At 44.6% G+C, this 11,909-nt stretch overlaps 1 long non-coding RNA gene across 1 annotated transcript; it reads left to right on the top strand.

Annotated features, from left to right (window-relative positions):
* Nucleotides 1–2,866: 2,866 nt before the first annotated feature.
* LOC142827549 (uncharacterized) lies at nt 2,867–3,657 on the top strand. The gene is made up of 2 exons (XR_012902219.1): nt 2,867–3,006; nt 3,451–3,657. It is a non-coding gene; the product is annotated as an uncharacterized LOC142827549 (long non-coding RNA).
* Nucleotides 3,658–11,909: the final 8,252 nt, after the last annotated feature.

The following is an 11,909-nucleotide window of genomic DNA, read 5'->3' as shown; positions in this document are numbered from 1 at the left end:
ATGAAAGCTGTTTCCTCACCCACATCAACCTATTGGTTCTCCTGGGAGCAATGCAGACCCAGCAGCTGTGCAAACCCTAATTTCTGGACCCAGAAGATTGAATTGGCTAGTGATATGCACATAAACATGTTACATGACACCTCCTAATACAGCACACTGCCATTGATCTGTCTGGTCAGGGGGACATTAAAATCATGTAGGTCACTGGGTGTTTGGAGGAAGGGAGTGCTGGTGAATTTAATGCTAGCGACTAGAGGCAGGAGGTGGGGAGAAGGACGGGGCTGCATCGCTCCCCTGAATGCTGAAGCAATGTCCTGCCTGGACAGAGACGAGAGGAAGGAAGAGAGGAGAGGGGAGGAGATATACGGGAAGGAAAGAAAGAGGACAGAGGAAGGGAGGGAGGTGGACATAGTTGCAGGACACAAGAACATCCTTAGTGCTGTTTGAGCAATTTCTGGCACTGACATCCTGGGGAACTGGCCCTACCCCTCATTATTTCCACTGGTGCTTCCATAGCTCCAGGTTGCCAGTGCTCAGAAAGAATCAATAGGAGCCAGAAACATATCTGCTGGGGCTCTTAGCAAGGTGGGGGGTCAGATCTGAGCCTCTAGAAGAGCAGGGGGGATTCAGAAGGAACGGGCAGGGCTGAGAATTAGCCTTCTCTTGCCAATCCTGAATACTACCAGCGGCTCCAGTAATAATTTAATGTTCCTAGGTTCGAGCCACAGCAGCTGCCCCCTTTGCCCCTGATAATCAAACAGCTCCAAGCAGGCTCCTGTTTCCTGTCTCTCTTCCCTCCTTCTTACCTTCCCCCTTCCTCTCTTTCCTGTTCCTCTCTGCCTCCTGTCTTCAAAGGACTGCCAATCATGCAGTTGATGTTTGCTAGACAGAAAACTATATTTTGCACCAGCTGACGGAAAGGAATTTTTTAACTGTCTTGTACTGAAATTCTCCAGGAATGTTTGTGGAGATGGATGAATAATACTCATTCTTTTTAATCAATTGCAGCACAAACTTTGTGAATGTGCAATGGTTCAAAATGATATGTCAACAGATCTACATGACCCAATCACCAGCCACACATTAATAGGGACTGTACATCTCCTCTCTAAATTGGGGTCTTTTCTCTCCAGCAACATTGAGTTCCCAGCCAACCTTCAGCCATGAAGATTCTTTACTTTCTCTTAGGTGTCCTCCTCCTGGTGACACAAAGCTCTGCTGGTAAGAGCATAATGAAATGGAGGAACAATATAGAGAAACGTTTCTGAGTCTGTTCTAAGACTTTAGAACGTTGTATCATATTCTCCCAACTTTTTTTTCTAAATCATAGCATGGATTTTAACAGAAACTTGATTTGACTCTTTTCCCTATGCAGGATTTAGGATTCTAACATATGAGAACGCTGCATATACGGGTGATAAAGGTTACTGCAAAAAAAATTGTGTCCACCCGTGGGTAGAGGCTGGAAAATGCAGTCATTCTAGGAAGTGCTGTAAGTTGAAGGAGGTAGGTTCGGGATTCCACACACGATACTGTACATCATATTTACAGCAACTTAAATACCTAATATACTGGGGGGTTATTATACACCCAAGACCCATGTTCAGATGTCAGGCAGATTTACTTTGGAAGCCAGGTGTGCAGCCAGTTTGCTGCAGGCAGGAAAACGAAAGGAAATTTCACAGGTTTCCAGCATCACTTTTTATTTGGTGCTAAGAAAAGATCAGAAATGGGAGTAAAGAGGTAGAAGATGATGGGGAAGAAAATTTAAATTTCCTGAAACATATGTAAAGTATTCATTAAATATTGTACAAAATAAATACACAGATGCACACGCTTAGGCTATGTCTACAATACAGGCTTATTGCACCAGTACGCAACCACACTGCAAATGCGCATCAAAAAAGTGATGTGCTTTTGCACAAGAGTGTGTCCAGACTGCATGGATGCTCTCTCAAAAGAGAGCACTGATAGCTATTCACAGAATGGCCACCAGGGCATCTGTGCTTTTCTTCGATAGGGGTTTTTGCACAAAAAAGGGGAGATCCCCGTCTATACACACCTTTTTCTGCAAGGGGTCTTGCGCAAAAGACTTATTCCTATTAGAAAGAGGAATAACTATTGAACAAAAAAACCCTCTGTTCTTCTGATTTACTGTAAATTTACTTGCACAAAAATGCTCTTGCACTGTGTACGCTCCTTGACTTTTTGTGCAAAAACACTTGTTTTTGCAAAAAACTCTGCAGTGTAGAAATAGCCTTGCTGCCAAAGCTTCCCAGGTCCAGTTGTGGTCTTCATTTTCTCTCAGCAGTTGGACCTTCATTGAAATGTGAATGGAGGCATTCCATAGTCGTCAAAGGATTTTCAGTCATGCTGTTGATGTTTGCTCCGTGAAAATATACATATTGCAACTACTTACGGAAAGGAATTTTTTAACTGTCGTTTCCTGAAATTCCCCAGGAATGTTTATGGAGCTGAACAAATAATTATTGTTACTGTTAACCTGTTGCAGCACAAACTTAGTAAAAGTGGAATGTTTCAAAATGAAATTTCAAGAGATCTACATGGCAAAACCCCCAGCTGCACATTAATAGGGACTCTACATCTTCTCTCTAACTTGGGATCTTGTCTCTTCAGCAGTGTTGAGTTCCCGCCAACCTTCAGCTATGAAGATTCTCTGCCTTCTCTTTGCTGTCTTCCTCCTAGTGCCACGAAGCTCTCCTGGTAAGAGCATAATAAAATGAAGGGACAGTCAGAGAAACATTTGTGAGTCTGTTGTAAGATTTTAGAACATTGCATCACATTTCCCCAACTTCTTTTCAAACCGTAGCATAGATTTTAGCAGGGAGTTGATTTGACTATTCTCTGTGTTCAGGATTCCAGCCACGAGACAATGGATATAATGTATGTCTGGATCTTGGGGGTTGGTGTTCCTTAGAATGTATCCCCCCTACTATATGGAAGGGATATTGCGACAATAAAAAGAAGTGCTGTGTAAAGGACTCGGTAAGTTCAGGATTCCACACATGATACTGTAAATCATTTTTACTGCAATTTAAATATCTAATTTCCTAGGGGGTAATTAATCACCCAGGTACTTCATTGGTTGTGGCTGTCACTTTAAGTTTGAGACTCTGCTTTCTTTACTGGAGAGTTAGATGTATAAGGAGGGGATACCCATGTTCAGATGTCAGGCACATTTACTGTGGGAGCCAGGTGGGCAGCCAGTTCTTGTTTTTGGATAGAACTGTCTGTGCCCATTAAAAGTTTGTAGCAGCATGTTGCAGTCTGGAAAATAAATCCCCTGCTCTGGCATTAGCCAGAGGTATGTGCACTCTCCGTTCAGTAGTGGGGAAATTCCTACTCCACAATGCATTTGAAATGAAATTTTCTCTTGTTCTTGTTTTAGTGTATGTAAAGCCAGAGTGTGAAAGTTTTTCTTTTTTGTAGGCTGGACAGTGAGCGTTAGCAGCAGAGATTGTTAATGCAGGATGTCTGGGAATCTGGCAGAGGACGCCTGGCTTCTAACGTCATTGGACACTTTTCTTCTGGGCTGTAAAGAATTTCGCACACCTAAAAATTCACAAGGGAGACCTTGTGTCACCTCTAATAGCTTCTTCTTCTCCTTTTAATAAAAGTAGCAGGTTGTAGCCCAAATGTGTGTGTGTGAGTGCTTTGACTGATTGACAGCCCTTGGCAGTGCTCAAGAGCAGGCTTGTCCTCTCTCTGCTCCCCTCGCCTCCCAAACCTCCCCATCATGATGGTTCCTTTTTTCTACATGATCCTCCAGACAGGGACGTGTGTCAGCAAGTCAGGTTCCAGCACAGGAATCAGAATGGCAGCACAAATCCCAAATGCTTCAGGCAAACTTCCAGTGTTGGTCACGTGCTTCAGGGCATAGGGCTGGTGGTGAGGACATGTAGTCGTCATGGCAGGGCCTTCGGAATCTGAGACAGGGGCAATCGGTGGGGGGACATATGAGAGTCAATGTATGGAGGATTACGTGGGCTCAGGGTAAGGAGGGGGTCTCCTGTGGGGGGACTTTTCTCCTCCATCCCCACCTCCCCTTTTCTTGCAAGGAACTTCTGTTTCCCCTCAGCCCTCCGCAGCCAGCGCTGGCCTTTTCTCTCCCCTCTGGCCACCTGTGTCTGGCAGCGGTTCTCTCTCTCCCCCTGAACCTCCCGGCTGGGTGACAGTGCCACTCTCCCTGTCCTCCAATAACTCCTGCCAGGAGGGGCCTTCTCTCCACTTCCCCAGGACTCCCCAGGCTGACAGAGCCCTTCTCTCCGTGTCCAGCCCAACAGTCTCAGCAGGCCCCAGTTCCTATAGAGCACACAAAACCCCCAGCCCACACTCACAATAGCCGCCATTCTAGGAAGTCATCCTGTCATTTTTAAAGATTTGCAATGTCTCTGCAATGAGCCTGGAGCATATGAACAGGAAACATTTTTTTAAAAAACCCCAGTCAATTATGTAACTCTCCTGCTGGTAGCAGTCTGCAGCCAGAAGGCCCCCCCTAGGGTATATATGGCTCTCTAGTCTAGTCACAAATCTGGTGCCCCTGTTAGGGTATATACAGCCTCTCTGGCCTAGTCACAAACCTGGTCCCTATTAGGGTATATATGGCTTCTCTGGTCTAGTCACAAACTCTGCTCCCTCCTCAGGGTACGGATGCCCTTGAAGGCCTTGCTCACTAGTAGGCATCCCTGGGAGCTGGGTTTCTGTGAGGTGGGGGCAGTAGGGGGCCCGGACCCTCCCATTCCACCAAGTCCCAGACTAGGGCCCGGTTGGCGGTGATAGCACACACTGCCTGCTCAGTGGGGACTCCCCCGGAAGCGTGCTGAGCTCCTGGAGGTCACTCCCCCACCCTGGGCTCCTTCCTACTGTCCCTGGGTATTGTTCCAGTTCCAGGGCCTGGCTCAGAGAGTTAGGGCCTCGGAACAGACCTTCCGGGCCGGGACTGTCGCTGCGGCTGCGGCAGGAACTGCTCCTCTTGGGGCTGCAGTAATAGCTGATCAGGAGCTCCAAGCCCAACTCCTTCCTCTCTGGTGGTCCACCCCAACTACCCTGTGTCGCCTTCTTTTATTCTTTTATTCCAGAGCAGCTGGAGCATGCCCAGGAAGCTACACGGGGCATAGCCTCCTCTACCCTCCCGGCTGGGTTAATCCCTTCCCGCCTAATGTGGAGGGGACTCACCCCATCACAGGGCATAACCCCACTCCAGATTCCCTTCTGATTCCAGCTGGCTGCAATGGAACCACTGAATCAGACCTTTCCTATCCTTAAGAATAAGAATCAACATTGTGTAAAAAGGTACATGACCTGTAAACACACAGCTTGCTTCCAAGTCACTGTTGAAGGTGAATTGTTCCCTGAATTCCTTTGTGAACGATGGCCCCTGCAAAACCCGATGGACCCGTGAATCTATTTCTCTTCCCTTCTGTCAGTTTTTTACCAGGCCAAGGAGAATTCTTTGCTACAGGCTGAGGAGAATCATTTGACACAACCTGTAATCCTGGCCCAATGAGATTCTATGACAAGACTCCCATGGGGCTACGTCTACACTGGCATGATTTTGCACAAAAATTCTTTTGCGGAAGAGTTCTTGTGCAAAAACTCTTCCAGAAGAGAGCATCTACACTGGCATGTGCCTTTGCGCAATTCATGTTGCCTGACTACTCTGGCCTCTTGCGCAAGAACAGTTGTGCAAGAGGGCTTATTCCTGAGCGGGAGCATCATAGTTCTTGCGCAAGAAGCACTGATTTCATGCACTAGAATGTCAGTGTTGTGGCCAGTGTAGACAGGCAGGTGCTTTTGTGCAAGATCGCACCAATGTAGACACAGCCCCATTGACTTGTAAGGAGCCAAATTTCAACCAAGACAGTAACTTCCTACAGGCAGTGAACTTTCAGCTATGACAATGAAACAGAAAATGTGTAGTTAATGTAATTTTAATAGTGTCATATATTTACAAAAATTGACAAGAATTAGAGCTAAGCTCTTAAAATCTGTCAAATCCTAGGTGTTGTATCTCTGGCTGACCGAGGAATTAGACTGAGTAAAAGAAAGAGCTAGGAGAAAAGTTAGCCATAAACTCTCTCATTTGTGAAGTAATTTCATGTTTTATCAGTTTTTTCTAAATTATATGTTTTATGCATAGAAGTTAATAAGCATCCAGAGCCCCCTTGTCCTTTCTCTGGTGAGAAAGTGCCAAGCAAGGAAATTGGTAACCTCTATTTATTGACAGACAGCTGTATTTGGTACTAGGGTCAGAAAAGGGCGGAAAAATGAAGAAGATGAGGCAGGGAATTGTTATACAGAATCAGATAAGCTTTACAAGGGTTTGAATGAACATTACAAAGAAGTTTTAGGTGACCGAAGCCTGTCCAGCTCCTTTAGAAATTTTCAGAAATGTATCTGGATGTAATTTTAGTCCAGTCACTTCCTGCTCTCTTCTTCCACAGAGAATAAAAAAATCCCAGAATTATCTGGGCACCTTCAAGTGCAATTGGCTTCCACTTTTGTGAGGCATCAATATTGTATGTTTTTACTTATATAGTTATGAGTAAGGGCGGTGGTGTTTGTTATGGGTCAAAACGGGAGGGCAATCCAGTATTCACTCATGTCACTAAGCGTGTGTCTGGACTACATGGCTCCATCGATGGAGCCATGTAGATGAGTTTACTCAGCAAAGGGAAATGAATCACAGCTTCATTTACATCAAAATGGCCACGAGCCTGGGCCAAACAGCTGATTGTTGGCACAGCGCAGTAGACTAGATGGGGATTAACTGTGCAAGTCTTTAGTTCAGCTATACAAGAAAAATATATCACCTATTTCTGACACACATCGAGGGAAGTTTTATTTTATTTTAGTTTATCTCTCATTTAAAAAATAATTTTAACCACTTAATATATTCTCTGTAGATGCTGTTAATCCTATGCCGATGGGTCATGAAAGATTTTGAAGGTGAAACATATTGTAATTTAAACAAGAATTCCTGTTCCACATCTGATATCTGTCAGCTTCACTGTCCTTCCATGGCTCTACTTCTGTATGGGTCAAGAACCACTCTCCTCCATTAGCAACCATCTACTTACTGGGTAAACTGGACCTCAGACAGTATCTCTAATGTTAGTTTTGGATTTACAGACTGCATTTAGATCCACCTAAATGCATCCCAACTGCAGTAGATGGGCTAATCCCGTGCTCATAACCAGGATGCAGGAGAAGAAAGGTATTCAAAGGACAAAGAGGGACCTAGAAGCAGTCCTGGAAGTTGTCCTACTGGATATTAAAATACTAAATTTGATAGCCATGAAAACAGTGCAGAACAGAGTGACCAAATTGGGGCAGCTAAATCATCAAGTTTTGAAAAGGGACTGTCCTCGATTTCATTCCACCCGTATTAACACTCTCCACGTCACTCTCCAGCCTCTGTACAAAGTGGTAAGAGTGTTTGAATTGCTCCTGCAATCCTTAAAAGGTATGACTACCGAGGAAGGAATGCCCATTGCTTGTGTTAGTATGCAAACCTTTGCAATTAGCCAATAAAAAAAAGGCAGGCGTCCATTACAATTAGATACCATAGGAAGCAGTTGCTTAATCTGGCAGCCGATATAGAATGAGAAGCATGGCAATATTGGTATAATGTATAGGCAGGGTATTTTCCCAGAGCTAGGGCACTATTAAGCATTATACCCCATTCAATGGTATTGTTATGTATACGTAGAGGAGGGGAGTCTGAACTGCCCTCCCTTGACCAGAACAACGATGTCTGAATTTTCAGGCCTTGTCCTGGCCTTGTCCAAAGTACAGATCTCAAGGAAAGGAAACCCGACGCCTGCTTGCAAGTCTGGTGTGTGTAACCAAGCAGACACGACAGGGGCGGCTGTGTGAGGCAGGATTGCTTTCACAATCATAGAGAAATTGCATGGCCCAGTGAAACCATAGCAAGAAGACGAGAAACAACCTGGTATTGTCACATCCCATTTTTGATAAGCGAAAATTCCAAATACAGCCATAAAACTGTTAATTAAGCACTTAGTTTACAACATCCTGAGCAGCAGGATGTACCCCAAATATTGGCTTAACAGGTATCTTACACAATATGCAGTTGATTGAAAGATATTATTAGAATGACCAAGACTTGCTTTGCTATAAAACGGGCTTAGTTAGAAGAAGAGATGAGAGGTAAGGAGCAGGATTAGATAATAGACCCTTCACTCTGGCGATGCCATTGCAAGGTATTCTGAGGCATAGCAATCAAAGGGACCAAGACCTCCTGCCTGGTAATGTAGGGTGCATATGGGTGAAGTATAAGTGAACTGGGTTTAATTATGGTATCATAATAATCTATTAATTGCCTTTGGATTATTTGTACTGTATTAATTACTTTAGAATTTATATAAGAACGGCCGTACTGGGTCAGACCAAAGGTCCATCTAGCCCAGTAGCCTGTCTGCTGACAGTGACCAGTACCAGGTGCCCCAGAGAGGGTGGACCGAAGACAATGATCAAGCGATTTGTCTCCTGCCATCCTTCTCCAGCCTCTGACAAACAGAGGCCAGGGACACCATTTCTATCCCCTGGCTAATTGTCTTTTATGGACCTAACCTCCATGAAATTATCGAGTTTCTCTTTAAACTCTGTTATAGTTCTAGCCTTCACAGACTCCTCTGGCAAGGAGTACCACATGTTGACTACACACTGTGTGAAGAATAACTTCTTTTTATTAGTTTTAAACCTGCTACCCATTAATTTATAGTACTTAAGGATTAAATGGTATAATAACTGTTTTTAAAGCTTGTAAAATTTAAACTAAATTCACTGCTTAAAGCTTCCAATAAATAATAAAGTGGCTAAGTTACTCTGGAGTTTCATGGTTTCCCTTGGATCTAAAAATCGAACCACACACCAATGTGTATAGCAAAATAAAGGCTTTGATGGCTGTCTCTGTGTCTCTACACCTGTCAAATGGTGTCTCATGCGGCTCAAATTCAAGAGTAGGTAAGTTGGCAACCAAGCACTCTACCACAGTAGACTCAACATGATCGTAGAGGCTGTGTAGAGGAGCCTAGATGGTCAAGTTTTAAGGAGAACAACAATATCTGCTTTCCTCAAAGAACTGATCTCTAACAAAGCAAAACCCAGGCCTGTCTCAAGTCTGATGCATGTAGGCAAGGTTGGGGCTCTTATGGGCTAGAAAGTTATGGCACAGTCATGCGTATCTAGCAGAGCACAGTGTGATCATGCCAAGAAAACTGGGAGTAAACTGGTACATTTTATTTCTGATAAGAAAAAGCAGAGACTGACATAAAAAAATTGTAAGCAAGCACATACTTTTACAATATCCCAAGTAGCCGAATGTACCCATAAGGGTATAATAATAAGCATATTACATGCTACATAATTAATTGGTAGTTATTATTAGAACAACCATGTCCTGCTTTGCTATAAAATAGGCTTAGTAAGAACTGATGGGCAGTGGTGAGCAGGACTGACCCACAGGTTCTGCTCATTGTAACTGGAAGTAAAAGACCCTTCAAACCGGCCACAGCAGGGAATAGCATCCCGAAGCATAAGCGTCAAAGTGACCACAAATCTCCTGCCTCCAACTGTAGGCAGAAGACAGGTAAGCTGTTAGTGAACTAGGCTTAAATAGTATATTCTTCTTCTTCTGGTAGTAAAGTGCACCTTCTATTAATTGCTTTTGTACAGTTATGTGTTATACTGATCGTTTTTAAATTTTATGGTATTTGAGGCTGAAATTCCGTGGTAATTGCTTTTAAGGCTTGTAGAAGGTAAAGGACTATATTAACACCTTGAAGGCTTGCAATATATAAGGAGGTAGTTAAGTCTCTCTGGAATGTTCTGGTTTCCCTTGGATCTAAAATACATTGAACCACATGACAGCAATGGATCCCAGGCTTCCCTCCTGGGTTAGGGTCTTCTCATGTCTAAGCCCTACCATTTTTTATCTTTTATTTTCTCACAGCCTCAGCTACGCAGAGACTGGATTCAGGCCTATCGAAGGAGGAGCAAAAGGGTAAGTTGCATAGGGGAGCGGCTTTTCAAAGGAGTCCACAGCTCCTAGGTGCCATCACTGCTGCAGTAGGAGCAGCAGGAGTTGATAGCTCTGGACCTGTTTGAAATGCTGTGGCAGCGCTGGCCACACAGCACTCAGGACTGGTGAGGAAGGCCTAATTCCACATTCCAGACAGCGCTAAGGGCTGGCTGCCATCGGACCCGTCCCTTCTTCCCAAGGCTACGTCCCTTCTGGGCATGTGAAGTCAAGACTTTCCCTCCTTGCCCCCATGTTCCCTGTGGCTGTCGGCCCAGCTGCCTGTCATCTTTCAATGATTTTCTTTGTTTATTGCCACTAAAGTGCACAGACTGTGCTTGTGATGCAGCAGTTTCCCTGAAGAGAGCACAGTGTGTTTGTCTCCTCAGTACCAGTCTGCAGAGAAAATGCATTAAGAGTTCCAAAAACAATTGGGCAACAGCGGAAGTAGATGTCAATGCATAGAAATTAGATGTAATGAAGTGCCGAAATATAAGTGAATCTACTGAGATCAGGGAACACTCCATGATGGCAGAGACAAGGATAAAAAAGACCTTATTTAAAGTATTTCAGGAAGAAAAGAGTTTCTAAAATGTTCAAGTCTACTTGGAGCTTTTCTTCTACTCTGAGAGAGCTGAGTAAGGTCAAAAGCTAGAGTCTTCCATCAGCAGAAGCTGGCCCAATGAAAGCTGTTTCCTCACCCACATCAACCTATTGGTTCTCCTGGGAGCAATGCAGACCCAGCAGCTGTGCAAACCCTAATTTCTGGACCCAGAAGATTGAATTGGCTAGTGATATGCACATCAACATGTTACATGACACCTCCTAATACAGCACACTGCCATTGATCTGTCTGGTCAGGGGGACATTAAAATCATGTAGGTCACTGGGTGTTTGGAGGAAGGGAGTGCTGGTGAATTTAATGCTAGCGGCTAGAGGCAGGAGGTGGGGAGAAGGACGAGGCTGCATCGCTCCCCTGAATGCTGAAGCAATGTCCTGCCTGGACAGAGACGAGAGGAAGGAAGAGAGGAGAGGGGAGGAGATATACGGGAAGGAAAGAAAGAGGACAGAGGAAGGGAGGGAGGTGGACATAGTTGCAGGACACAAGAACATCCTTAGTGCTGTTTGAGCAATTTCTGGCACTGACATCCTGGGGAACTGGCCCTACCCCTCATTATTTCCACTGGTGCTTCCATAGCTCCAGGTTGCCAGTGCTCAGAAAGAATCAATAGGAGCCAGAAACATATCTGCTGGGGCTCTTAGCAAGGTGGGGGGTCAGATCTGAGCCTCTAGAAGAGCAGGGGGGATTCAGAAGGAACGGGTAGGGCTGAGAATTAGCCTTCTCTTGCCAATCCTGAGTATTACCAGTGGCTCCAGTAATAATTTAATGTTCCTAGGTTCGAGCCACAGCAGCTGCCCCTTTTGCCCCTGATAATCAAGCAGCTCCAAGCAGGCTCCTGTTTCCTGTCTCTCTTCCCTCCTTCTTATCTTCCCCCTTCCTCTCTTTTCTGTTCCTCTCTGCCTCCCGTCTTCAAAGGACTGCCAATCATGCAGTTAATGTTTGCTAGACAGAAAACTATATTTTGCACCACCTGACGGAAAGGAATTTTTTAACTGTCTTGTACTGAAATTCTCCAGGAATGTTTGTGGAGCTGGATGAATAATACTCATTCTTTTTAATCAATTGCAGCACAAACTTTGTGAATGTGCAATGGTTCAAAATGATATGTCAACAGATCTACATGACCCAATCACCAGCCACACATTAATAGGGACTGTACATCTCCTCTCTAAATTGGGGTCTTTTCTCTCCAGCAACATTGAGTTCCCAGCCAACCTTCAGCCA

This window comes from Pelodiscus sinensis, chromosome 3 (assembly GCF_049634645.1).
Source record: "Pelodiscus sinensis isolate JC-2024 chromosome 3, ASM4963464v1, whole genome shotgun sequence".
Lineage (NCBI taxonomy): Eukaryota > Metazoa > Chordata > Testudines > Trionychidae > Pelodiscus > Pelodiscus sinensis.
The sequence above is the reverse complement of the archived record's forward strand: the minus strand, read 5'-3'. Positions and strand labels throughout refer to the sequence as shown.